A 27,844-nucleotide genomic window follows, 5' to 3' on the forward strand; every position below is an offset into this window, starting at 1 on the left:
GTGAAAAAATGAGGATCCCAAAAAATAAATATTTTTGTGAATTTAATGCCCACTCGCACCTCCCTCCCGTCGATGTGTGTATCCAAAATGATGGTTCATCAGCCGCCCCTACTAGATTTAAAAAAATTTATATACTCTTTTACCTGTCTTGCCTAACTCTTTCAGACAAAAACCTGTTCCAGTTTACAATTCGGTTCTTTAAAATGGTCTAAAATAAAATAAGGAACGAGAATTTGTCGCTTAAATATGACTTTTTCGGATTTTAAAAACTTCTTTTTATCGAGTTTGATTTTACTTATTACTGTAATAATTTCGATGTGGTACAGATTGTATGTATGTATATGTCTACAAAGTTTACTTTAACATTCGTTAACCATATTTATATCGGTGATTTTAAGTATGAATAGCCAATGCAGCTACTTTAATACTTATGTTCAAGTTAAAATATTTTTTCTATTGACCATGGTATTTTAAGCACCATGTCTTGAAAGTATACTTAACACGCTAGCTAAACGAACAAAAACCTTGGTAGAAATTTGTACTTAAAGACAAGTCCACCCAAACAAAAACTTGATTTGAATAAAAAGAGAAAACAAGCAAAACGCTGAAAATTTAATCGAAATCGGATTTAAAATAAGAAAGTTATGACATTTTAAAGTGTCGCTTCATTTCACAAAACAGTTATATGCATATCTCAGTTGGTATGCAAATGAGAGAACTGATGACATCACTCACTCGTTATTTCTTTTTATTTTATTATATGAAATATTTTGATTTTTTCGTCATTGTCACGTGAAATGAAGTTTCATTCCTCCCTGAACACGTGGAATTCCATTATTTTAATATCTTGTGCTTCAGACAAGGAGGTCCTAATCATCAAATTCGTAAAATTGAAATATTGTATAATTCAAACAATAAAAAAGAAATAGTGAGTGACATCATCGGCTCTCTCATTGCATGTAACTGGCTAGTTCATATAACTATTTGTGGAAAATAAGCAAAACTTTAAAATGTCATAACTTTCTTATTTTACATCCCATTTTGATGAAATTTTCAGCATTATGCTTGTCTGATTTTTCTTTATTGATTCAAATCAACATTTTTCCGAGGTTGACTTGACCTTTAATTTCGGTGACCCATAAAATGTAACGGGTTCAGGATACACACACATTTAATTATTCGAAATATGACATGCATGGTTAATCATTCATCGACCTACTTGAGACTAAGTTCGTTCTACCCGAGTAGGATGTTATTGTTGGCTTTTTAGTATTCTGAAAGGTTGGGAGTCATAAAAAACATTCCCAATAAAGTGATATGCCTAATAACATAACGCATAATCAGGTCACATGCCCAATTAGTCATTGCAGAACAAGAATTCTATTAGAATTGGTCTAGATTACACCATTTAACTCAATAAGAATGTAAGTGTTCGAGATTTGATCATTGACGTACGCAGCGGGGCAGGGGAATGTGCCCTCCCCCCCCCCCGAAATTTACTAAAAATATTTTTAAAACTCAACAAAAGTGTACATAAATATCCTTTAAATTCACTTTAGAAAATGCAAAAGCGCCCCAATGACAAGCTATGTCTCTTCGTAGGTTTCTTCAATTTTTTTTACACACCCCGCCCCCTACAAAAAAAAATGAAGGATGTAATACCTTGTATCCATTTAAATTTAAGATGAAAGGTTTTTCACCCATATCTATATAAATTGAAAACATCATGATTCATTCAAACCTATTAAAATCAATTGTTTTACTTTCAGATATTGGAACATACCCAGAAGAATGCAGATGTGTTCTCCTGTACGAAGACCCTATGGCTCACTTCGACTACTATGAATCGATGCTACAAGACGCATACCCAAGCGTTTTCGCTGAACCACCAATTGGAGCAACAAGTGAACCACTGGGGCTGGAAATAGTGTGCACGTCAAAACGACTGGAAAGAGTCCCAGAAGGGCTTCCACCGGGAACTTTGTATATGTAATTATGATTATTCATTGATGTTTCAGTTCTTGGCTCGTTTCTTTCAATTTCCAAATACCCTGATGTCCCATATTTCTTAGGCCACGCTTCATGACGTGACACTGAATATAGAGATTTACATGTATTTACACATGCGAGATAAGTTTGATCGAAGATAACATCTTACCGAAGTGTTTTAAATTCAACAATAAGAAAGGGGAAAACATACCCCCGCAAATTCAGTATTAAAGGGATGGTCCAGGATTGAGGTATTTATATCTCAATAAATAAAGTAAAATTCACAGAGCAAAATGCTGAAAATTGATTTTAAAAAATGGATGACAAATAACGAAATTATTGAATTTTAAAGATTTGCATTATTCCGGTGGAACAGTTCTATATCTTCATGAATATTTATTACTTGTTCTTTTTGTATTATATTATATGAAATTATTCAATTTTTTCTACAAAGAACTAAAACAATAGGATTGGCAACTGATTAAGTGCATTAGTTATCTATTGCCGCAACATCATTTACAAATGTATGAAAAATATGAAACATTTAATTTAATAACATAAGAAAAGGGAAAGTGGGGACATCATCAGCCCACCTAATGAATATTCAAGACAATGTGCTTATAACTGTTTTCATAAAATATTGACTAACTTTAAAATTCAATAACTTCGTTATTTGTAATCCGATTTTGATGAAATTCTCAGCATTTTGTTCTGTGAATTTTACTTTTACTCTACTTATTTAGAAGTAAATATTTTCAGCCCGGACCACCCCTTTAAGTTCAGTCAGTAATAAGGCCACAGTTACACTACCGGAGCAAAAGAAAATCGACCGACAATATACCATTCGAAATAATGTGATTGCTTCCATCGGTTTGGAGTCGTTCTGGCTGGCGTGACTGATGTGTATAAGATGTTTCTCCCCGTCGGCAGTTGTACATTTTAAGATCGATTCACCTTAGATCATGTACTTCTGTTGAATCGTTTAAAAGACCTTTAAAAACATATTTATTTTTGTTGTAGTGTAATTGTAATATTGAAGAGAAATTTCAATTGATTATGCGCTATATAAGTACCAATTTATTATTATTATTATTGATATGAAAGGATCATTTTACTTGAAATGTACATAACCCGTGGGTGGGATAGTTATACAGAAGATAGAGTTATTTAATCTTTTATGAGACGCACCAAAGCCATCCATTTTAGCGGTTAACTTAAATTGCGATACTATAGCGATATATCATCGCAAACACCAAACATGGCCCACGTTATTTTCGATCAAACGAATTAAAAGTTATAAATAATTCAAGTATACATCAGTTCCATCTAATCGTGTTTTAAAGTGTTAAATTGTTGCTTAAATGTTGCATAAAAAACCCCTGTAGTTTTGCTAAATTTCTGTAAAATTGTCCCTATAAAGTTCAACTTTAAACACTCTCCAGCAAGTACAGATCATTTCGATTCTGTTGAAAAATAATTTGATATTGAACTGAGACAAAGGAAATATCATAACATGATTTTACTGGATTAATTTATATCTTAAATTTCAAATTTCGGATAGAGAAGACCAAACATAGCCTTTTATTTTAGCGTGGGCTAATTTGTTTGTTTCATGTATTTCATGACTGTTCTTTTTTTAAGTATCTTTCGTATTATGTGCACATTACAGGGAGTGCTGGTTTAAATTTGACAAGCAAAAAAGGTTTCGCCATAAAAAAGGCACCCCATATAATTTTCATAACCAAAACTTATTTTGTACACATTTTGAAAACTTTTACGGCTAGACTTTCCATCTATATGTGACCTAAACGCGTAGAAACTATCTGGTGCCTGTCTGACGGGGCAATCCAATGAAATATCCAAATCGGTTTGGTTCTTATCATGTGTACAAAACAAGATTATAGCATCATACGTGAATAGCATTCAAATACTTCAATCACGTCAGTAGACTTCATCTTATATCATCTGTATCAATGTACAAATGAGCATGTCATTTCTCTCATTCTGCTTGGATAAAATTATCTTCTAGAGTGAAGAAGAGAAAAACTACCATTATTTCCCCCTTATCAACAAAAGATCACACTTAAATATCTAAGATCATAAATATGTAAATTTATACATTCCTCTTTCCTGCAGGGATTTGTCGGATAATCGTATTACTCATCTCCATGGCGACAGCTTCCAGAATCTGACCAGACTTCGAGAACTGTAAGTGCAACATGATGTATATATACTTTGATGATAGACACTAAGTTATAAAATGAATGATCTTCATCTTAATGATGCGGGTATCATGAATGATATGGATAATGATTTCTTGGATCATAGATCGATTTTAAATAGAATCCTTCGTCATCAGACAGATTGAGGGCGTTAATTTTCATAGTGTTTATACAGAGACATCAAATTCAAGCTCGCTGGCTGACTGTGGAAGTTACTGTTTTAACCACGCTCTTCCTTGGAAGTTGACTGACGCAAGATGTCGGAATAAGCTCTGTTTAAAATACGAATTCATAAGTCTCTAAATTTCTTGAGGAGGAAAAGATTGGATTCCTTAAAAAAGGGGAGAGCGCTTCTCATCATAGGCAAGCACATGTTCTTTCGTATTTCTTTTTTTTTTTTGGGGGGGGGGTAAACGATCCACGTCTAGGGTAATGTTGCTATGTAAGTTTTATGTGCACGATGATTGACGCAATGACGATGCATGCGCATGACGGGAATCAGTAGGGGCGGGAATGCCCTAAATACGGGAAATCAACCAAGACTGCTGATGAAAAAAATCCCTTTTTTCACTTGTGGATTTAATGAACAGGGTATGAAAAGCCACAGTCTCTCCTCAATTATTTCCCCGCACACGCACGTAGTTCACTTTCAATAAAATCCAGAATTATTCTTCAAAATTAAAACCATCCTGTCGGTGTCCATTATCTTAAATTCCTACTTCCTTTTGGATTTCAACCCACTATGAGCAACAAAAAAACAGACTGGGCTATTTTTTATTTCTGTATTCTTCTTTGCCACCAGCAAATCATTCATTTCTCAGTATCCTAAATCCCAAAGTGAGTGAAAGGTTGAAAATAATGCCCTTTTATGGGGATATCCTGGGGTAATGAGAGTGATAAGAACATGAGTGGTTTTCGATCCCTTCTTACGCCTTTTAGTCCCACTCATGCATGATACAACAACTGAATAATTTACCCACCCTCCATGGTACTCTCTCGCTTTTCTTTCGCCGTCATGTACCGCATACACCAAAACAAGCAAGTTTACCCAACAGTATATTTTGGTAGAAGTGGGTCGGTCTACAGTGCGTCCCAGAAAAAATGAAATCGAGATTTAGCGATGATTTATCATAACTTTATCATAAATAAAATAGACAAATGACCTACCGAAGAAAAGCTTAGAATGTCCTCTTCCATCTGGTATTACTTAGATTATACCTCATTCATGCATGAGTGGGCAAAACAATTTGAAGAAAGGATACCAAAAACCCATTTGGCGGGGGTATCTGAATTTCAAAAAGAACATCACATGACTAAAAGTTTAATATCTGCTCTTTTCTTTGATACCTTTATCACAGAAAATGGTCAAGAAATAAAAAAAAAGTTATGATCCTTCGAAACAATGCTTGTATTTCCATAATTTCATTAAATAAACGTGTTTTCACCGGTTTCCCACAGAAGCTATCGCACGGTAACAAAACACTAAATGTATGGCTGATTGTCAACAAAACGGAGTGTCGATTGCAACGCCAGCCTTTAAAACCTCTTCAATTTATGAAATTGTTGCAATTCAAGCCTCATTTCAAATAACAAGAACTTTGTTCTTTCTTGACCATTTTCTGTAATTGAGGTATCAAATTAAAGAGCAGATATTGAACTTTTTACAAATAAGGTTTTCCTTTTAAAACCCAGATACGGCCCGCCAAGTGACTTTTTGGTATCCCCTGTTCAGATTGTTTTTGCTCACTCATGCGTGAATGAAAAATATAATCTTAAGTAATTGCAGATGAAAGAAGAGATTCTAAGCTTTAAAATGGTAGGTCATTTGTCTATTGTATTCGTGATTAAAATATGATAAATCATCGATAAATTTCGGTTTCGTTTTTTGTGGGACGCACTGTATATTGACGATGGCGCTCTTTGAGATGGGGTTTGGTATTGTGGATTAAGATGTAACGTAGGAGGAATAAACACGGATTGGACTTAGAGCCTCTGCTACCTTTCCTGGAATTCAAGCGGCTCAGCTGTGTGTAAACTCTAAAAACACATGAGATGGTTTGGTTGGAAAGGTTGGAAATGTGTTGAAACGCCGAAGAGTGACATTGCTTTCCACCCTTAAAAAAATCAATGTCAATCTCTCGGCCCTTTTAACATGTTTAAAGAATGACTAGATTGTTCCTCCATGACTGCTGTTAAAGGCTACTACTGCATCCCTTTCCGTCACAAGCACAAATTCAAACTCACAAACTTACCTAAAGCTCTTCCAAAAGTTTTACAAAAATAAACCAAACCTACCCTCTATCCTCTCCCTGAAAAGATATACAAAAATACTTAAACGCGTCGTATTAAGCCCAACACCTGAGCGACAAGTACGTCAACAGCGCTCTTCTTAAAGCTTGAGCGAGGGTATATCTTCAATCATACCGCGGCTTCAGCGATACACAGTGTCATATTCGAGGATGTTTCATATCATGTTGCACATAATTTTCTCCGGCAAAAGAAGATGCCTTAGAGGGGTCAATGTACGAAAGTCATTGTAGTCCAGGGGCACTATTTAGATCGTTGGCGCTCTTTGCGTGCAAGTTCTGATGGGTGCATGTATCCTTTTATCCCGCCTTTTTGACATAACACAAAGCTGCACGGCCACGCACAGAGATATCACATTTCGCATTTAGAGCATGTGGGATGACACCCGAGCTCGGTGCTATGTAATGATTATTAGGAATCTTTAATCATAATTTTGTTTCCACAGCTATGCATGGGATAGTTTGTCAATATATCAAGTTAGTAATTTCGTATTCTTGTTGAGTTGAAAGTGAGCAATCCGTGTTGATGTTATTGCAACCCTCTCATCAAAGACTCTTGGCATACTTCATCCAAGTTTGAATGTGAAAACGTTCATCCGATCTTGTAAGAAAATAAAAAAAAATATATAGATCTTATCAGCTTTAAGTTTTAACAAGCAAATATCAAACAGTTTACTTAAATAGAAAATATATCTCACACATACTCATACTGTAAGTGTAGAATTATTTCCTGTAAGACATAGCATAAAATCGTTTCGAAATTCTATTATCAGATACAGATGGATGCAGTGTGGGGGATTGTTAACTGGTATGAAATGAATAAGATGTCGAGCCTTAAATCACTATTGATAGACATTCTTTAGTGTCATAAATTTGTCTGTCCCGAAAGTTTTTCCTGTAACTATGCTAATTTATCAAATAAAAATCACTAAAGCGAAGGAAACAATCCCATAATTAGATCATATTTTACTACGCCCATGCCAAATAATGTTGAATACTGACTGATTATTACAATGGCCGAATGTGACGCACCCACATCATGTAAGCACGATCGATGACATTCCTAATTTCCTCTTCGTCGAGTTTTCCCGTCTAAAAACATGAGTGATTTTATTTCCAACGCATCATACTTGCTAAAGGGCGATATAGATTTGAAATCAGACCACGTTTGTTAATCGCAAACATTGCTGTCCCAAGGTACCAGATTTAAATAATATTGGCGGTTTTTATTACCCAAGACCGAGAAGGGCACGTAAAGGTACCTCCCATGAGAATGTTGGTTCCAACAGAACATTATTATATTAATAAAATAAACCAAAAACTAGTACACTCTACCATCTTCCAATTTATCTGTGTGTGTCCGAATGTCTGTCTGTCCGTCTTAGATTTTTTTCTCTATGCAAGACTTCCCTGTTTACTTTTTGCTCATATTCACCACACCCTCTATTTTGCCTGTCTCCATCCTCGCTCTGTGATTCTACTCTTCTTCTCGTTCATTCTTCCCCCTCTCTTTCTCTCCCTCTATTTGTCTCCCCTCTTTTCTGTACTGCTTTTTTATTTATCTATCAAAGCACAATATTGATTTTTTTATTTGAATTGCTTTATCTCCCCCTTTCCCCTCTCTCTCTCTCTCTCTGTCACACACACACACCCGTACCCTGATCATATTTTATCTTCCATTTCCCACTCTTCTCTTTTCTCTATCTATCTACATCTCTTCCGCCTATCTCTTCTGCCTATCTCCCCCATTTCAATTGATAATACAGAGTAATCACCCACAACCAAATGCAGTCAATGGACGAAGATGTCTTTTACGACACAAGGAGTCTGGAAATGCTGTAAGTATTACATCATTATAATTAACAATTGTTTGACCTCTTTAAACAAGTTGTTTAAAACGTTTAAACAATTAAAAAAAATGTAAACAAGTGGTTAGCGTTGCAGGCTTAAACAATGTAATATTTTTTACTGTTTAAGAAAGCATGAATGCTTGAAAGCAAGCAACCAGATGACCGACGGCTAAAGGTTCTCTCCTCGGGACCTGGTAATGCATCGAGTGGGAATCGAACCGGGGTCACCGTAATCCGAAACCCCCGCTCTATGTTACTGACTAAGTTATCGCTCGTCCATTACATATCGATTTAAGACGGTTGCAGGGGTTGCCTTATAAGCTTAGCCTGACTGCATGAAAAATTATTCAATTTTATTATCTTTAGTAGATATGAACTTTTTGTCGGTTTTCATTCTGCTTTATTGTATGTTTTCTTCTCATTTCTTCCCAATTCTTATGAAGCTGAAAATCTTACCATGTAGCAGGTCCATGATCTTACAAACCTTTCTGTATAAACAACTCCCAAAAGTTATGAAAAGCATTAACATTTCTCTAACATTGTCACCTTTTGTTTGTTATCATTAGCGACCTGTCAGATAACCGAATTGAGAGGATAACATCAGCTCATTTCGACTCGCTACGACGACTTTCTCTATTGTAAGTTTATGACCGATGTAATAATACCGTATTGCTAGTTGACTTGATTTATCCATGTTTCGTTGGTGTATTTCGCGATATAGATTTCTGCTTTGTCGGGAACGACATTTTGTAACTAGTAAATACCTGCAAATTTCAATATATGCCGATATGTATTACTCCTGCATTCTTAATAGAGGATTATTTCGTGAACTTTGTTGACAAGTGTATGCTTCGATTTTCTGATTTTATCAAATCTAACTCTTCATGGTCCATTTTACTTAGATATTTTCCACGCTTTCCCCATAATTCAGCATACGATTATGTAGAACACACCCAAACTGAAAACATTTCGGATGTGTTCTCGGTCTTGGTCGATGTTGGCTTTGGATCAGCATAACGGAATTCTTTTGTGTAAGGTTTCCAACAAATTTTAACGAACTTAATTTCATTATCTTTATTTAAATGTACATTAACTTCTTATATGTTTGAAATCGCCAATGGAGACGATAATCTTTTCATTCCCCCCCCCCCCCGTCTCATTCTCTCTTACTTCTTTTCTCATAGACGACTCTCACGGAATCACTTCCGGTGCGAGGATGGAGATTGCTTCCGGAATCTGGTTAGTCTGAGAGAACTGTAAGTATCACCCTTTGCCAATAATCACTCTTATAATGTCCTTGGTTTTATTCCATTGCTTTATTTCGTCATGATAAGTAATCATTTTTAAAGTTATAGCTCGAGATTTTAGTTTTAATTTGGAAAGTGAATTGTATCTTACATATATTTTATATTCCGCAATAAACGCTATTACTGCTACCTTTTTTCTGATACTGTATCTTCATGTTTTAAATTGAAATGATAGGCCTACTTAAATCGGCAATTAGGTGTTAAACTAAGCATATTACGTAACTGATTCTACAAGGGCTGACCGTTTATACTGTTCAACACGTTGCCTTTATTTCACGATAAATTCCTGCCTCTTGTTATTTTACATCAATTTCTGAAAGTGAAATATCAATCTTGTCGATTGGGTATTACGAAGATTCCACGAAATAGCCTTGTGTTGGTCAAATCAATATTTGGGGAGGTTAATAATGAGACACTTAGTAACATTTTATTGAAGATGTAAGATGATATATCGTAGTAGACAAGCACAAATTTGAAGATATTCAAGTCGATGAACATGATGAAAAGAAGCCAGGAAAGGATTCCTCTTGTTATTTCCTGGAAGGCCATTTTGTTGATGTATTACTCACTGAAGAACTCAACAGGTTATGCGTCTTCATATTTTACTCTCTCCATCATCGGCCGACAAGGATCGATTTTCAAAATAAACATGAAAATCGTCTTTATCATGTCCCTTAGCCATGAGAGAAGTAAATAAATACAATACCCACCTCAGGGAGAGTTGTTCACCAGCTATCTGCTTGTCACCGGATTCTCAGACTCGATTCACGCCTTCCGGCCTCCGGTGGTATCCAGTGTTCGCTCCGCTCAAAGGCCAGCTCGATCAATCTGAATGTAGTAAGGCCTATATTTTTCGTCGAGTCAACGATGGGGTGATTTTTTTCCCCAGCAGCTCACTTTACCTGATCTTCCTCTTCTTCGCATATGCCCTTTACCCTAAAACGCAATCTTTTCTCCGATCCTGCCCTTCCCTCAAACACAAACATAATGTACAAACACACAAGTTCAGCTTTTCCCTATCTTTCTGTTTCTTATCTTTCATATCATTCCCCCTCTCTCCCTGTTACCTTTCCATCTTCTCTATCTCTTACGCATAGATCTACAAATGCGAACACTCGAACACACACACACGCATATCCTATCTCCAACACACAAGTAGCACACACGCACGCACCCTCATGCACACACCATTCTCTTCTCTGGTTTTCTATTTTCTTTGTCTCTAGCCCACTCTCTCTGTGTTTCTCATCACATTATTGAATCATATACATTGCTTTGAATTGTTATTTAATTCATGTTTTTATTTCAGCGAGTTGGTAGCATGTGGGATCACAGAGCTAACGCCTGATATGTTCCGTAATCTTCACAGCCTATCTGTGCTGTAAGTTCGTATCATTTAATTACAAGATTATTATCTTTCATGAATGAACTTGTCCTTAGTTGTTTATTATTTAATTCTTTTAAATTTTCTTCCCATGATATATTTTAGTCGTACCCCTCCGCGCACCAATGGCGTCTAAGATTTGGAAGGAATGTTAAGGATTGTACCTTATTTGAAATAGGAATGTTCCGAGTGTCAATGGCTTTCTTTTTTCATTTTCTGCCCTTTGGCTGCTTGTGTAGATCATAATGGAAAAGCATAAGTTTCTTATACAATAACTTTCGTGAACAGATTACATATGATACATAGCATGAATAGACTCTTTCCACATTGTCGCTATTGAATAATTATCATAATATGAGCTGCTCCTCAAAGCCTTTGAATATGAAAACTGGAAGATGGTATGCTATGTCCTTATCATTTCTTATTCCATATTAAGAGTGGCTGGAGGATATTTTTCTGATAAAGCCTGAAGGGGTCTTAAAACTATTTCTCGCATTATCGCCTATTATGCTGAAGATGACCTTTCATGTATAAGATGGGTGCAGGCAGGTACCTTATGGTTATTGGAATTTAGCATTATTCTTATTCCGATTACCATATAAATGAATACAATCCGATTATTGTCACACCATCTTTTTATTCCATGGACTATTAATCCTTAAATCTCTTATGCCTGGTATCTCCTCACCCTTGCCAGGTTTTTCTTACTTTGTGGTATCTTTCTTTTATCTCCCTTCATTATCTTCATTACTGTATTGGCGAAAAGGGCAGCATAAAAATACCATGGGCGAGATTTGTTCATCTGTTCGTGTCCTTTCTATATAAATTTATATTTCTAAAAAATTAATCTATTATTTGTTACCTCATGTTGTTTGATGTTTCCATGCAGATAAAAAAAATCAATTGCAACTCTTTGTAAAAACTGGGGCCTATTGCAGAAAGAGTTGCGTTTAAACACAAGTCAAAAAATCAATCGCAAGTCCCAAATGCGCGCTGTTGTTTGGTTGAAAATCAAGTTGCGCATGATTTTTAGAGCTGCGGTTGATTGCAACTCTTTCTGCAACGGGCCCCTGGTCCCTTGCTTGACCCTGTTGGAAAGAAGACAGTGTCACACAGTATTGTCACAGTTATTCACATGGTCGACAACACTGCAAAAAGTCCGTTGTTGATTTAACACTAGCCATATATATATATATATATATATATATATATATATATATATATACAGTATATCTATATATATATCTATATATGTCCACACCAAAGGAGTATTGAAACAACACCAGTTTTGAATCAAACCGATGCTTTTTTATACTAATTGGTGTTGAATAAACACCTACCTGGTGTGAGAACAAAACGAATCTGGTATTGTTTAACACTTCTCTGGTGTGGACATATAATAGATTCCGGGCTGGTGTTAAATCAACACCATAGTTTAGCAGTGTATATGTGATTCACATTGTTGAAATGCTCAAATTTATCTGTGTGAATGTAATTTCATTGTGTACCACACTGTGAGCATACTGTGACACACATTGTTTTCTTTCCAGTAGGGAAGTATGGAACTGTTGTAAAAAGTGTTACACTGTAAAAATGAAGCGCTATTTTAGAACTTAAAGTGCTTGTATAGTGACTGCACTACGAGTGCTGATTTTCTAGTTTAAATTTGAACAAAAAAAATCAGCACTCATGGTGCAGTCACTATACAAGCTCTGTAAATGCTGAATTAGCACTTCATTTTTTACAGTGTATTAGAAGCATTGCAATCAATATTGTAATATTATTGATTGATTTATGTTTTTAATTGTTTTAGTCAGCTTTCTTACAACGCAATCACCGAAATCATGCCATCGCATATGAATGGACTTGAGGGGTTACAGGATCTGTAAGTATATAAAGGAATCAATACACAGCAAAAACTGTGGTGTTAACCGGTGTACATAGAGGACCACACCAGTTATTTTACACCGGTATTAAATTTTAGATTTACACCTAATAGGTGTTATTACAACACCTATGGTTGTTACATTTACACTCTTTGGTGTCATGTTCAATCTCTAGGGTGTAAACACCTCAGGGTGTGGTCCTCTATTAACACCAATTGGTGTCAGTTTTAAACACCACAGTTTTTACAGTGTAGGGTCTTCAATTTATATTAGAGGTCATATGGCTTCAAAATATTTTCAAGATATGGATGATAGCTCCCATTCCTAGTGTTAACTTGAGTGTATTTCCCTCTGCTTTGGAACAGCAATATGTTGGCATTATAATCGCTGCTGTGGCGGCTGTGTAAACCATGATATTCGTAGTGATATATTTCTTATATTAGCTTCGTGTCATTATGTGCATTTCAAGTGTTCGGTCTTATAATAAGCCTACAAGTGATTCCATTTTGACATGAGGAGTGATGCAGTAAAGGCGCACATTGATAAAATTGGACTCGAAAGCCTACACTGAGGAACTTATAATTTACTTTGATTACTTCTGATTATCTCAAATGTTTTTCCCTTTCAAATGTGATCCCTACAGTGAATGTCTATCATCTTTAATACAAGTATATGCGTTAATTGTATCCGATTCCAACGGTAATCAAGTCATATATATATATTTATTTGTCATAAAATATGGCCTGCGCAATTTGACTAGATAAAGATAATGAATGTAGTGCAGCACTACACCCTACACAAGAAATACCAAAATCATAGGCCCGTATTCTGAAGTGCATTTTTAAGTAGGACCACGGTGAAACTCTGTGTTAAATTTATGGAAGTCAACAAATTATATTAATATCATTGTTCCAATGTTTACTATTTTGTCAATCTGAGCATGTTATCATGTATAAAGACATTCCATTAAACAAAATAAATAACAAATAAATTGCTTTCCTTTGCTTTCATGATGAATAAAATTACTTCAGTTATCATCCCAAGACAGCTATGAATTATTTAATTAGTTTTCAATAAAGTGAAAGCAATATTGTGAAGTCACTGTCTCTCTCCAGGCCAGCTTCATTTGTTTCATTGTTTATGTGTTTATTTACAGAGTGACCTCAATCATTGTTTTATCATTATTATTGTTTTTATTTGAAACTCCAGGTATTTATCTAGCAATCACATCTCACATATCGAGAATGGGTCGTTTGATGGCATGGACAGACTCTTGAAAATGTAAGTTTCCGCCAAAAGTAGTATTCTGACATTTATTAATTTACAAGTCGGCTTTAACTAGCCTACCAGGGATTTCCCCGTGTGTTCGTTTAAAAAACATTGCTATTGTACAATGTTATGGGGGTTACAATTGCTAATCCTATCAATGATTTCCCCCTGGGAAAAGGGAACAATTGTAATATAAGGAGGTTTGTTTTTTATTTTTGTTTTTCCCAACTTAATTGAGTTCTGCGATCAGTATTACGAATGATCACGGATACTCGTAATAGGAATATGATTTAAGCATTATAGCATTATCTCCAATTTGGCTTAGCACGTTAGGTGAATGATTGTACACAATATCGAGGAAATTATGTAGGCCATTTCAATTTAGTCAACTTTAATATGATTATTGACCCAAAATATTACATCACGTTCCGCCGACATGATCATGCTGCCGTCTACTAAATTTACTTGATAACGAATTAGTTTTTGTCTTATTTTTTTAGTATTTTGACTGTGGTTATGATTTAGTGGATATTCCTTTTCCTTTGCCTTTATCCCATAATGCATTATCTTTTAGAATACCTCACAAATTGGAATTTTATTTCTTTGCCGTGTAATTTTAACAGAAATCCGATTAGATGACTAGACGAGGGATTTGGAAATTTCAAATGAAGTGACATGCAATTAAAAAAACACTTTCCATTATTCTTACTTAAACATCACACCTTTTTTCGTTTTTCTCCTGGTTAACAACCTTTTCTTGGGTGGGTAACTAAATATTCATATGTTATGATGAGACTATACTTTTTAAAGATTTTAAAGTTCTTTAGAAAGCCGCCTTAATATTTGCGCGCCTCAGGTTTTTGTATTCTGCTACTTTCCCCAATACCCTTATTATTTCAATCTACAAGTTATATTCAAGATTGTCTGAGCAAAACATGACTTCAAGATAGATTTAGGGAGAGATTCTCTACAAATCAATCTGTTGTCATTAAGAAAATCTGCCAATTCATATCATCATTCTCTTTTATTTAGGTAATTGATATAAAATAGAAGAGAGAGTTTCTCTGATGAAATTAAACATATTATCGAGTACAGAAAAACTAGACATATCCATTTACAAACCTATCCCTAGTACTTCATAAAATATTATATACATTATTTCACTCATGGTCATGATGGGTTTTATTATATTGAGTAAATACCTCTATGTCCTAGTATCCACATTTCTAGTTTCTATTGAAGCTTAACTCTTTGGCGTTAAGTTGTTGTTCCTCATTTTAAAAACTTTTGCTTTCTCTTGTCTGAAATAGCTCCACTCAAAACGATTACCCATCTGTTGTCAAATTGTCAAGCTAAATGTATTGATTCCATAAATGTGTAATTTTAATCACCTCTAAAATGGATACATTAGATCCTTTTTTTTCATCCCAGATTGCTACATGACAACAAACTGAAGAACATTTCCGTTGGAGTATTTCCGTTTATGCCAGAGTTAGTCATTTTGTAAGTTCAAACCGCATTATACTTTCATGTTTGGTAGAATATTTGTTTTTACTATACTCGCTTGTAACTTATATTTTCACCAAGATTCATATCACTAACTCAAAAGGAAACCCAGAGTAGGCAGATATAACTTATGGGCTTGACTTCCTCTAATGATTTCGCTATTGATTCCTAAGATAATATGTATAATTATATAATAATTGTACATTTACATTGCGCAATTTCTATTTGTATATACTCAACTGCGCATTACAATAATCATGATAATTAAGGTAAAAAATAATTAAGATAAATACACGAAAGTACGATTAAATTCTAAATACTGGAAAGTAGAAGCCTACTATCTATACAAATTTTACAACAAAAAGTAACTCATTTATTGATACTCTCTTGAAAAAGGTAGGTTTTCAGTTTAGTTTTTAGTCTAGTTTTGAAGAAGGTAATAGGCATTTCTTATAATAATGCACCTCAGTATTGCATTGCCATTTGAATCCGAATATAAGGTAACAACTTCAAAAAATACAATCCTGAGAAAAATAAATGCCAAATTTACATTTTGTAAAGTAAAATAGTTCCAGTTCATGCTGTTGTCACCTTCGTCAACAACATTTTGTAATCTTCCATTATTTCTTGCAAATATCCACCACTTAGATGTGGATATTATCAAACGTAAGCAGATTAAAGCTAAATCTTGTTTTCCCCATTCTCGCAGGAAATTAGATGAGAATGAGATTGATATGATAGAGCCCGGGTCATTCTCACTTGTGATGAATCTACAACATTTGTGAGTATGCTTTATTTCGATTTATCATTAAGATAATTGATTAGATTCTTCCTAGCCATGTTTTATGCTCTTTCGATAAAGCAGCTCCCTCAGTCAGGAATGTCGATGTCAACAGAAATCTACCCAGATCATTAGATCTGGACATTTTGCGTCCAGAACTAAAACCTGAAGTTAAGATTTAGACGGACAGTCTCCATCTAAACCTCAAGTTTAGATGGAGACCGTCCCCTTGTGAATCCCACACATGCGTAAGTTTCTGTGTCAGATAATAAGTCTTGAAACATATACCTTTAAGAAAATATAAAGTTAACTTTCGAATAATAACAATGACAACATAGTCATTTCGAATAGGAAAAATCTTTGGAAGCACAAAGTGCTCAGTATGTAATTGGTAACTTGGTAAGTTATGGGTATGTTTATTGTAAAGAGTGTAACATACTTTTGTAGCGGTCATGTATTATATAATCACATCGTTGCATTCTGGGAAGGAATGTAGGATGGTTAGGTTTGTTTTTACTGTGGCTGATACTATTAAAGATGGTTTTGGTGTCTTTAAAGATGAAAGTGTGCACAAGTGTTAAGAAATGGTAAATGATTTTAAGAAGAAAGATGGTTTAATTAATACCACGCTTACTGATATGTGTGGCCTAGCAAACATATCGTTGTTGTGTATTTATAAGTATTGTGTATTTATAAGTTGTGAATTTTATAAGTAGTTCCGACTCACAGTAGAAAATTTTATATGAGGAAACAAAGCTATTAAAAGCCAGTTTGTATTATTGTAACTATTTCCCCATTGGTACGTTAATCATTATGTCATTGATTTAATTTGCTGTTTTTCATCCTAAATGCAGTACACTCATGGAGAATAAATTGAGTCGAATTGAATTAGGAATGTTTGATGGCTTAGAAAACGTTACAGACATGTAAGTTAAACTTAGTATTTAACCATTTTTGTTATTCATAATTCTGAAAAACGATCATACTACGTTGGTACATTCATTTTTTATTCAAGACATGAATATAATTGCTACAATGGACATGAAAAGGCGTGTGTTCGTCACATGGATTTCGCATACCCTTGAAAAATGCAATACGATTATTTACGAGTCTCTTGTGTTCTAAAATGATTTCCGCACTGCACCGAGTTCATTGTAAATGGTGTGTGGTTTGTGGTAATATTGATTCTGTTTTATTAATGTATATGTTTACAAGAATACCACAATGGAATGTTTCCTTCTCTTTACAGGAGTTTGCGCCAAAATGAAATTAAAGTTATCGAAGAGAATGCTTTCGATAATCTGATAAAGCTAGAATCATTGTGAGTATGACACCTTGCAGATATAAATCAATAATCAATTCCATCCGAAAAACCAGACAATCCCGAGGTGTGGAAGTCGTTCTCTTGAAGAATTCTTTAAAAATGTGAAATCAGTTTTATTTCTAATAATTGAATATAATTATTTTCTCGCATGTATTCCCCTAAATCATTATTACTAGGAATGGCATGGGCGTTCTCAACCGCATTTCAACCTCTCTGCCCTACGACCATCCATCCTTTTCGAGAAAAAAAAGTTGGATAAGATTGCATATTACATAGAACGACTGGCATGGGATTGGGTTTCCTATCAAGTTAACATTGTTTTCCTGTTTCGTTTTGTTTTTATTACTGAAATGGGCATTATGTTTTGGTAAACCAGCTGTTCATAAAAGTGGAAAGGAGTCACTATTCATGAGTCAATCGACCATTATTTATAATTCATACACATGCTATTATACAATCATTAATAATATACAATTAATATATCATGCTATTCATTCTTTTAAACAGAGACTTACGGGAGAACAAGCTAACCGAAGTACCCCGAGAGCTCTTCACACCACTCGAGAATCTCAACAATATGTAAGATAAGATAAATCATTCTCAAAATCATTTAATACGCATTTACTATAATACTTCACTTCCTCTCATTACTTACATTTTTTTCAATGAATCTGACGGAGTTTATTTTAATTCATCTTAAATTCATTAAAAATTAAGCAATATTATCAGTACCTATTTAGGAAGGTAACCTCCTTGATGTCAGGGGTTTGGTAATTTTAACAAACTAGTTGGAGACGTCCTCTTACAAGTCTATAAACACCAAACTTTCGGAAATATCTGCCTCAATATTGCAGCAGATACAAACTCTACTGACATAACTACATACCGTGGTTTGACCAAGCTTGTATGGTTGTCAACTGATAAACCATGTAGGCCTATATATATACAGATGTACTTTCCAATTCAGATCTTGAGGTACAGCTGAAATAAAAGTCACCATCATAAACGGTGGTGTATTTCGCTGATTCCGATTACCGAAGTAGCTCTTGATTTTTAAATAAAATGTTCACCTACTCTCTATTTCTATACCTTCCTTTCTTCATCAGAATAATTACCTTTTTATTTTCTCTTTACAGCTACTTCGATTACTTCTTTATGTGCGGGTACGCCCCCAACGTCCGGGTCTGTCTGCCCAAAGGGGATGGCATCTCGAATGTCGATGATCTGTTGGGCAACTGGTTGCTACGTGGTGCCGTCTGGCTAGTTGCCCTACTCGGGTCATTTGGCAACCTACTGGTTATCCTGGCCCGATGCTTCGTCAGTGAGGATAACAAGGTCCATTCATTCTTTATCATGAATTTAGCCGTGGCGGATTTTCTCATGGGTCTCTATCTGCTCATCATTGGACTGCATGACGTCATGTTTAGGTAATAGGATTTAATGATTCGAGATCCGCCGGAAACATATAGGTCTGAAAATTATGAAACTCAATCGGGCTTTCTCGCTTCAGTCAAAATTCGCAATGTGTGACATAACATCTCTCACAAAATATCTCCTACAGGTTAGTTTAAAAAAATGAAAATTTAAAAGAAAAATGAATAAGTGAAGACTCGAAGGTTTTTTTTTTCAAAATGTGATTTAACATTCCCATGGTGGAGAATTATGTTACATTACATTTCCAAAAACTGCAATTGCAGTGTATGAGAATTAGTATGAGAATTAAAAAACATGATAATTTTCACAAAATGGATAAACGAGGAGCTAACAACTTTTGGAAATTATAAAACAAGGACATAACCCCTTTTGAAATAAAGTACATTTTCTTGGCCAGTATGAAATCGTTTTTCATCGAAAATTCAAGTCTTTCTTGGTGTTATATAGAGGTACTGAAAGTATATAATTTAGGCAAATAAGTAAGATTTGATGGAAAATGGGCCTGATCCCTTTTAGAATGAACCTCTTCAATTATAACTGAATGGACATATAGGCAAAAGTAGGATTACGAAATGTGCAATCTGAAAAATCCAAAAGGTTGTCGATAGAAAGAACACCAACTTTAATCGTTCCCCCTCCCTTACCATTATTTTCCCCTCAGTGATCAGGGGCCGCGGAACAATTTTGAAAGTGGGGGGGGGGGGGGCTGACCATACAAAAAAAATCACAATCAGATTGTCATTTTTACGTTTTGTACATGTTCCGCGGCCCCTGGTTATTATCCCTTCCTTCTTCAACAGAGGCGAATACATCTTTAAAGATTTGAACTGGCGAAGTGGTTGGGTCTGTAGGATGTGTGGACTACTCAGTCTTCTCTCCAGTGAAATGTCTGTACTTACATTAACAGGTTTGTTGTCATTCTTTGTTTACCCCTTACCAATCTATTAATATTTTTAGGTCATAATCATAAAGATATTAATAATACAAAGCATTTACTTTATAGGCTTACGAGCTTTGCTAAGTGTTCTGTTTTCTGTAAAGCTTAACACCATGTATAAAAATTAAATCAGCATACTAATAAAAATTGTACTCATAAACTTGAAAAAAAAAATTGAATAATCAATACAAATCAATCGTAAAAACTGTTGTGATCCTCGATTGAAATTCCAGAGAATTATCCGTCGAAAGGATTAGTTTGATCAGTGACGTATAGGGGCCGCAAGGGTTTGCCCTATATATATTCAGTGAGTTGCCCAATGAAAATACATATAACTACATCTCAGAGACAATTGCAGGGCTCGAATTAATCCAAAGCCATCCAAGGCAATGGCCTTAGATGCCCTCAGAAATGGCCTTGATGCCCTTTCAAATATTTGTAGACTTAAGGCCAAAATAACTGCCCTTTTTTATGTGGCCTTGGTGCCCTGCGGTAATCTAGTGCATGTGCCCCATTGAAAAGTGCATTTATTATTGATGCCCTTTTTTGGTGGCCTTGGATGTCCCATAAAGTGAAAACTGCCTCCCCTTTCCCTTAAGTGCCCTTTTAAAAAATGGCCTTGCCCCTTTAAATTCTTAATTCGAGCCCTGCAATTGTCGTCTGCGCCTCCTCTATTTCCAAATTTGTTATTTGCGCCCCTCCATCCAAAAAATATACTGTTTTAGGTTGATCAGGGCAGAGACCGATTGACCTTCGCAATGTGCCGGGCAACGTGTTCATTTTGCATGTTTGGTCCTCTGCTTTGCATGGCATCATAGTTCATGTTTGTTCTTTCTTGTTGTTCAAATATGATTAACCTTCTTAAATAGTTAACAGTCCAATTTGGACACTGTCAATTGATATAGAACCCACTTGATAATAATAATTCTGATAGTCATATCTACACATAATTTGAGGAATATTCAAAATAGTATTTCGTTTCATTGTATTATTAATTTTGACCCATGCAACCTCGAATACGTTGACTGATTTGACTGATGTTGTATGGTATATAATGGAAGTACTGTTAGGTTGATTAATTTTCCTTCGAGCTTTATCTCAATAATTGAGAGTGACTTGTAAATATTCATACAGTAACTTTAAGGTGTAGAAGAGGGGCGTTATTCATGGCAATGATAGTAATGATATCAAAAACTTAAAGGTATTCGTAAAGTCACTATGATCTCGCGAATGCACGGAAACAGTGATATTACAGATTACAGTGACAAATAGAATCCAACGCTAAAATCTTCCAATGAAAATCAAATTTGATTTTTGTTTTCTTTAATCCCGTACTGTAAATGGTAATGCATGTATAATTATGTAATTTGCTAATTACTCTGTAAATTTTGTTATGGTCGATCCGTACGTGACTTTCCAATTAACTTTAATTTTGATATGAAATCCTTTGATTTTCTACTATAATTCTCACGGTTTCATTAATTGATTTTCAGAGGACACATTTTCGAATAATTAGAGTAAGGGCACGTGTTAGGACATACTTTTAGGGCAAAGTATACTTTTGCTCAGTTTTACATGTGCTTGTTTTTTTTTCATAATGAAAATCAAGAAAAATTGTGGTCTCACGTTTTGGCACACCATATTCTAGTCTTGAGTGCAGGCATGTACCTGGACTACTGCCCCCGCGAAAAATGCGACAAAGTTAATAGTATTCTGCTTATAATAATTATAATAATGGTATTTTATTTCAAGACTGTTTGCAGCAAGAGCTCAATTGTACAGAACTTTTACATAAAAAAACAATATAAAACATAACAGTATCAAAATAGAATTATAAAAATACACAAAGCATGAAAAAAATATGTTATCATTAATACTTTTGGGGTTAATATGAATCAACAGAATATTTTCAAAAGTAATTGCAGAAGTTTTAAAATTTGCTTAAGATATAGTATACAAGAAGGCGGATTGGAAGGATTTAATTAAAAATTAATGGAAAAAATCTCATTAAAAGTCCTTGAGAAGCAAAAAGTAAAAGGGTCTATATTGATGAATGTACTATTCATCATTCCTACTCCTCCCACTCTCTTTTTCCTCCACCTCCTCCTTCTCACCCCTTCCTCAACCTCCTCCTCGCCTCCACCTCATAAACAGAAGTTATGAATAATGATTGGTATTGTTTGATTTCTTTATGATTCCCCAAATCAGTGATAACCTCCGATCGGTTTATCTCAATCGTCCATCCGTTCAAGTTTCGTCAACGTCACCTCGCCCACGCTGTCATCCTCATGGTCGCCTTCTGGTTAGCCGCCATGCTCATCGCCATCCTCCCCGTCCTCCACCGATCCTACTTTGGCGAATTCTTCTACGGCGGCAACGGCGTGTGTCTCCCACTCCAATTCGATCGCCCGTTCGATCACGGTTGGGAGTTCACCCTCGTGGTCTTTGTCCTCTTCAATCTCATCGCGTTCATCTTCATCCTCTACGCATACGCGCAGATGTTCGCCACCGTACGGAAGTCAAGCCTTGCTATGAGGTTGGTACAAGACCGTGATGACAGATAAATAACCAGTTGTCAGATTCATGATACCTTTTCACATAATAAGAGTAGTAATACGTTTGTTTGTTTTTATGAGCAAGGGACTTTATTTCCAGAATTATTTCTACTTTTAGCGGATTGGGGAGATAATGATAGGCACCAGATCAAAGGCTATTCCTAGAATGAATAACGTTAGGAAGAATTGTCAAAAAAGGGCCAATTCTATCAATACGGTTTCAGAACTAAATTATTACTTTCCTGAACATGATGGGAAGGCTTTCTGAAAACACGATTGATATAGGTAACTTCTATATGCACTATAACAATTTAAATATCAGAGCAAAAATGTAAATAATATCTTAAAATATTTGTCTGATTGTAGATCAACGAAAGAGTCGCAAGACTGGAACTTGTTGAAGCGGTTCACGATCATTGTCGCTACTGACTTTATCTGCTGGATGCCTATCATATTGGTCAAGATAGCATCTTACGCAGGTAAGAATAGATGATGATGGACATACTGGCGTTGTTATGGTGGTGGTGGTGGTAGAGTAGGTCGTGTGGGTGTACAGTTATTGGTTTTAGGAGGTTGTGGTGGTAGAAGAAGTAAGTAAAATGCTAGAGGTTGGTTGTTGTGTTGGTGATGGTGGGTAACGGTGATGCGCAGGATGCTTTTCTTAGAAAATGCATGGTGTATTTCCGATTGTTTTTTTTTTGAACGTGTTATCGACATCCAGAAGAAGGAGTTACATCACAGAAGCCTAAAGAAAGCGAACGAAATTATTTTGTATTTCACAAAATTACAGTCTAAGCTTCTTATCTTCCAGTTATGAACGCAATTAAATTTGCAGCCGGCAGTGTGAAATTGATAAAATTATGAATAATTTATGACTAAAAGAACTCGTGGTTTCGCAAAATTATCATCTTTACTTACATTCGTTCTAAAATAGGTATAGTCATACCACAGTCAGTGCACGCATGGTTTGCCATCTTCGTTTTACCAGTCAACTCTGCTCTCAACCCGATCTTATATACAGTTACCACGCAGTTCTTCAGGCAAAAGGTAAGATATTCATTACAGGTCAAGTCCACCTCATAAAAATGTTGATTTGATTCCATAGAGAAAAATCAGACAAGCATAATGCTGAAAATTTCATCAAAATCGGATGTAAAATAAAGTTATGGCATTTTAAAGTTTCGCTTATTTTAACAAAATAGTTACATGCACAGTTTAGTCACGTGCGAAAGAGAGAATCGATGGTGTCCCTCACTCAATATTTCTTTTGTCTTTTATTGTTCGAATTAAACATTATTCCACTTTTTGCAGATTTGACAATGAGGACCAGCCTGGCTGAACCATAGAATGTTCAGCAATGGTAATTCAACATGTTCAGGGAGAAATAAAACTTTGTTTCAAGGACAATGAGGAGAAAAGTAGAATATTTCATATAATAAAATACAAAAGAAATAGTGAGTGATGTCATCAGTTCCCTCATTTGCATACCGACGGGGATGTGCCTATTACTGTTTTGTGAAATTAAACAAAACTTTTAAATGTCGTAACTTTCTTATTTAACATCAGATTGATGAAAGTTTCAGTGATCTGCTTGTTGGATTTTTCTCTTTTTATTCAAATCAAATGTTTATTGGGGTGGACTTGTCCTTTAAATACGGCTATATTGTATAACTATAATCAGGAGGTAATAATAATAATAATAACCACGGATATGAGGGAGCACAACAAAAAAGAGTTACAACCAATGAAGAAAGGTCATCAATTCAAAATTGGTCACTTTCTGTTTACAAAAAGAAATTGACTCATGACTCAAAATTAAAACACTAGAAATTGTCTTCGCTTCAAATTTGGCACAAAGTTACATCCGCACCTTAAGGATAGGAATTTCATAATTTTACTTCATATTATCTATTTACAACTGTAAACTCATCCTGTTTGTGTTCTGTTTATCATTGATTTGAATTTCCGTATTTCTGATTTTGTATGTTGAAGTTTGATAAAGAAAAGAAACCAATGAATTCAATCAAAATTCAAAGGGATACCAAAATGATGGCCGCTATTTGTGGACAAATTTAGGCCCATGGTTTTTACAATAGGATTACGGCGAACAAAAAAAAAACATTTCGCTTATATCCTTTGTCATTCATCTTATAATTCATCCTAATATATATATTTTTCCCATTATTAAACACTAATCTAGTTCCTACGACCGATCCGTCGTATATGTGGACGTCAGAAACAAGGCAAGGCTTACCAATCAGGATCTTACGACGATTCTATCACCGGTACAAAGATCACTGCTACCAAGCTATCGATAATATCGCACAACGGAAAGCCAAGGGCGGGATCGGTTAATGGTCGGCTAAACTCAACAAAGGTATCCATAATTAATTTAAACACATATTCAATTGTGGTGAAAATTTTGATTTGTTAGATTGTTTCGCATGTGCATAATAGAAGACTGATTTCAGTGACGATATACCCTTCCTAAATTAAAATGAAAATGGAAAAGATCGCTGTATCATACTTCTTCATAATTATATCAAATATGCAGTAAACCTTTCATGGAAGATCTTATTCAAGTTAATACAAAATAAAAGAAAAATACGTCCTAATAGCACCAATTTGTATGACTAAATATTAAAAAACAATTTTAAAAATTTTCCGAGCGCCATTAGGCAGGTCAGTCATACAATGTGGCCGATATTTTTGCTTTAGTGGAACATGGTTTATTTTTATTTTAATATTTCATTTTGATTGTGTTTTCTTGTATTCACTTCACCTTTGCACTTTCACCCAACACTACCATCACATCCACCATTTTTCGCTGCACCTATCTGCACTGTTCACATTTTGTGTTTTGCATTTCCATGCATGGTGATTGGTTCAGTGCTAGGAGTCATCGAAAACCTGCTGAACAGCACAAACTTTATTTGTTGATTGGTGAGTTCATTAATAATGTCGATCAAGTGCTTACTTTTATAAGTTCGCTTCTTCATTTTTATTTATTTTTTTTATTTTTGTTTTGCTTCGTTCCCTTTTCCGTAACCACTTCAACGTTGAAATCAGCAAATATATATCACCAAAAAGCTAATGAGCAAGTAGTATGCACATTCGAGGCCAGGTTGAATTTCTTCTTTCTTTTTATTTGATGAACCAGAAAGAACAATGAGAAAATAATTTCAAGCTATAATTCAAGCTATATCAATGTAACTCTCAAGTATCATGTTGATGTACCAAGCCTTTGCGCCCAATTACAAATGCTCATATACTGTAGATACATGGTCGCTATAAACTCTCACTTTTTCATGGTGTTGTGGGATTTTGTGGTTTGGGGTGTTTTTTCTGTTGCTGTGTCATATAGGTTCATAAATTGTGCTTTCGTTTCTCTTTTTGATTTATACTCTATTTGGCATTTGCTCGTAATTTCCTCTTTCTGTTTTCCTCATGTTGTGTGCATTTGACTCGAGTACATCTTTCTCCTTTCTCCTTGTTTCTCTTCCCATAATTTCCCTTTATTTTCCCCACCTTGTTTTATCGTCGCTGCAGGGATCACATGGTCATCATCGACCCAGCGAGGTTCAACCCTGGCTCTCCCCGACTCGTCGGGTCGCCCATCTCACCTCAAACGGCCTTCACTGCGGATGGAAGATATGAGTTGCCGCAAAGAAGCGCAGGTCGTGGTGGTGCACAGTAACACTCAGAATCGGATCGAATGCAGCGATGTCGCAGAACCGCTGATTGAAACCTAGCGGTCTTACAAATATCCGGTTTGGAAACATTCAATACTGAATGACTGAGAGACTTTTGTTTCAATCTGACAAACCTCATACTGATGCCGGACTCCATTTTCATTGACATACGGATGTCTATATCAGGAGATTAACGAAAGGAAATGAATTTTATAGTTCTATCAATCACTGTATCTGTTTCCATTTAAGATCATTTATCGTTTATACTGCTTTATAGATCTATTTATTATATGAAACTCCCCATTTGTCGTATTTATTGTCATGATTGTTTATGAAGCTTAATGTGAAAATATAGAAATGATTCATTGATTGTGAAATACACCGTAATTAATTATGTATTGACATTAACATATTTGAACAATGATGATATCAAGACAGAGTAGTGCGAAATGGTTAATTAAGAATGATCTAGGCCTTTTATTCTATTTAGAGTAAAACGAATAGATTTTTTATGAAGTTATGATGGAAAAAAAATAGATTTATATTTCTAATGTATTCATTTCTACTGGACATAAATTGGATACTTTTGTAATGATTATAAAGAAAGAAGTTAGAAAAGACATAAAAAATAAGCCAATTTCTGGTATTTGAACGAATTACTAGGTTAAATTAAGCTACACTATTTGAATTTTCTTCATTTACTCCGGTTTATTCATCAAAACGCGTATTGATCGAAAATGTTATTCACGAAAAAAAAGATCTCACTTAATGAAAAAAACTATCAGCAATTCACATGGAATATTTTCAGTTAGCAAATTCTTCAGTATTTTCTTTAAATATCATTTTCTATGGATAGTGTGCTATTTTTCGTTCTACTTAGAACAAGATATGTTACGTGCATTATTACAACTGTAACAATAATCATATAAAACATTGTATTATGATGATGCTAAATAAGAGTTATCCTACTGCTATTGCTGCTGATACGCCTATCATTATTTTGTCATTAACGGTCAAGTCCACGTCCGAAAAATGTTGATCTGAATCAATAGAGAAAAATCAGACAAGCACAATGCTGAAAATTTCATCAAAATCGGATGTAAATAAAGAAAGTTATGACATTTCAAAGTTTCGCTTATATTTAACAAAATAGTTATATGAACGAGCCAGTTACATCCGAATGAGAGAGTCGATGGTGTCACTTACTTACTATTTCTTTTGTTTTTTATTGTTTGAATTACACAATATTTCAATTTTTATGAATTTGACGATTAGGACCTCCTTGCCTGAAGCACAAAATGTTAAAATAATGGAATTCCACGTGTTCAGGGAGGAATGCAAGTTCATTTCACATGACAATGATGAGAAAATGAAAAAAAATCATATTTCATACAATAAAATA

The 27,844-nt window shown here is 34.9% G+C and overlaps 1 pseudogene; it reads left to right on the top strand.

Annotated features, from left to right (window-relative positions):
- Window positions 1-27,507, top strand: part of LOC121413460 — a 41,368-nt pseudogene extending 13,861 nt beyond the window's left edge.
- The last annotated feature ends 337 nt before the right edge of the window (window positions 27,508-27,844 follow it).

Source organism: Lytechinus variegatus, chromosome 4 (assembly GCF_018143015.1).
Source record: "Lytechinus variegatus isolate NC3 chromosome 4, Lvar_3.0, whole genome shotgun sequence".
NCBI lineage: Eukaryota > Metazoa > Echinodermata > Echinoidea > Temnopleuroida > Toxopneustidae > Lytechinus > Lytechinus variegatus.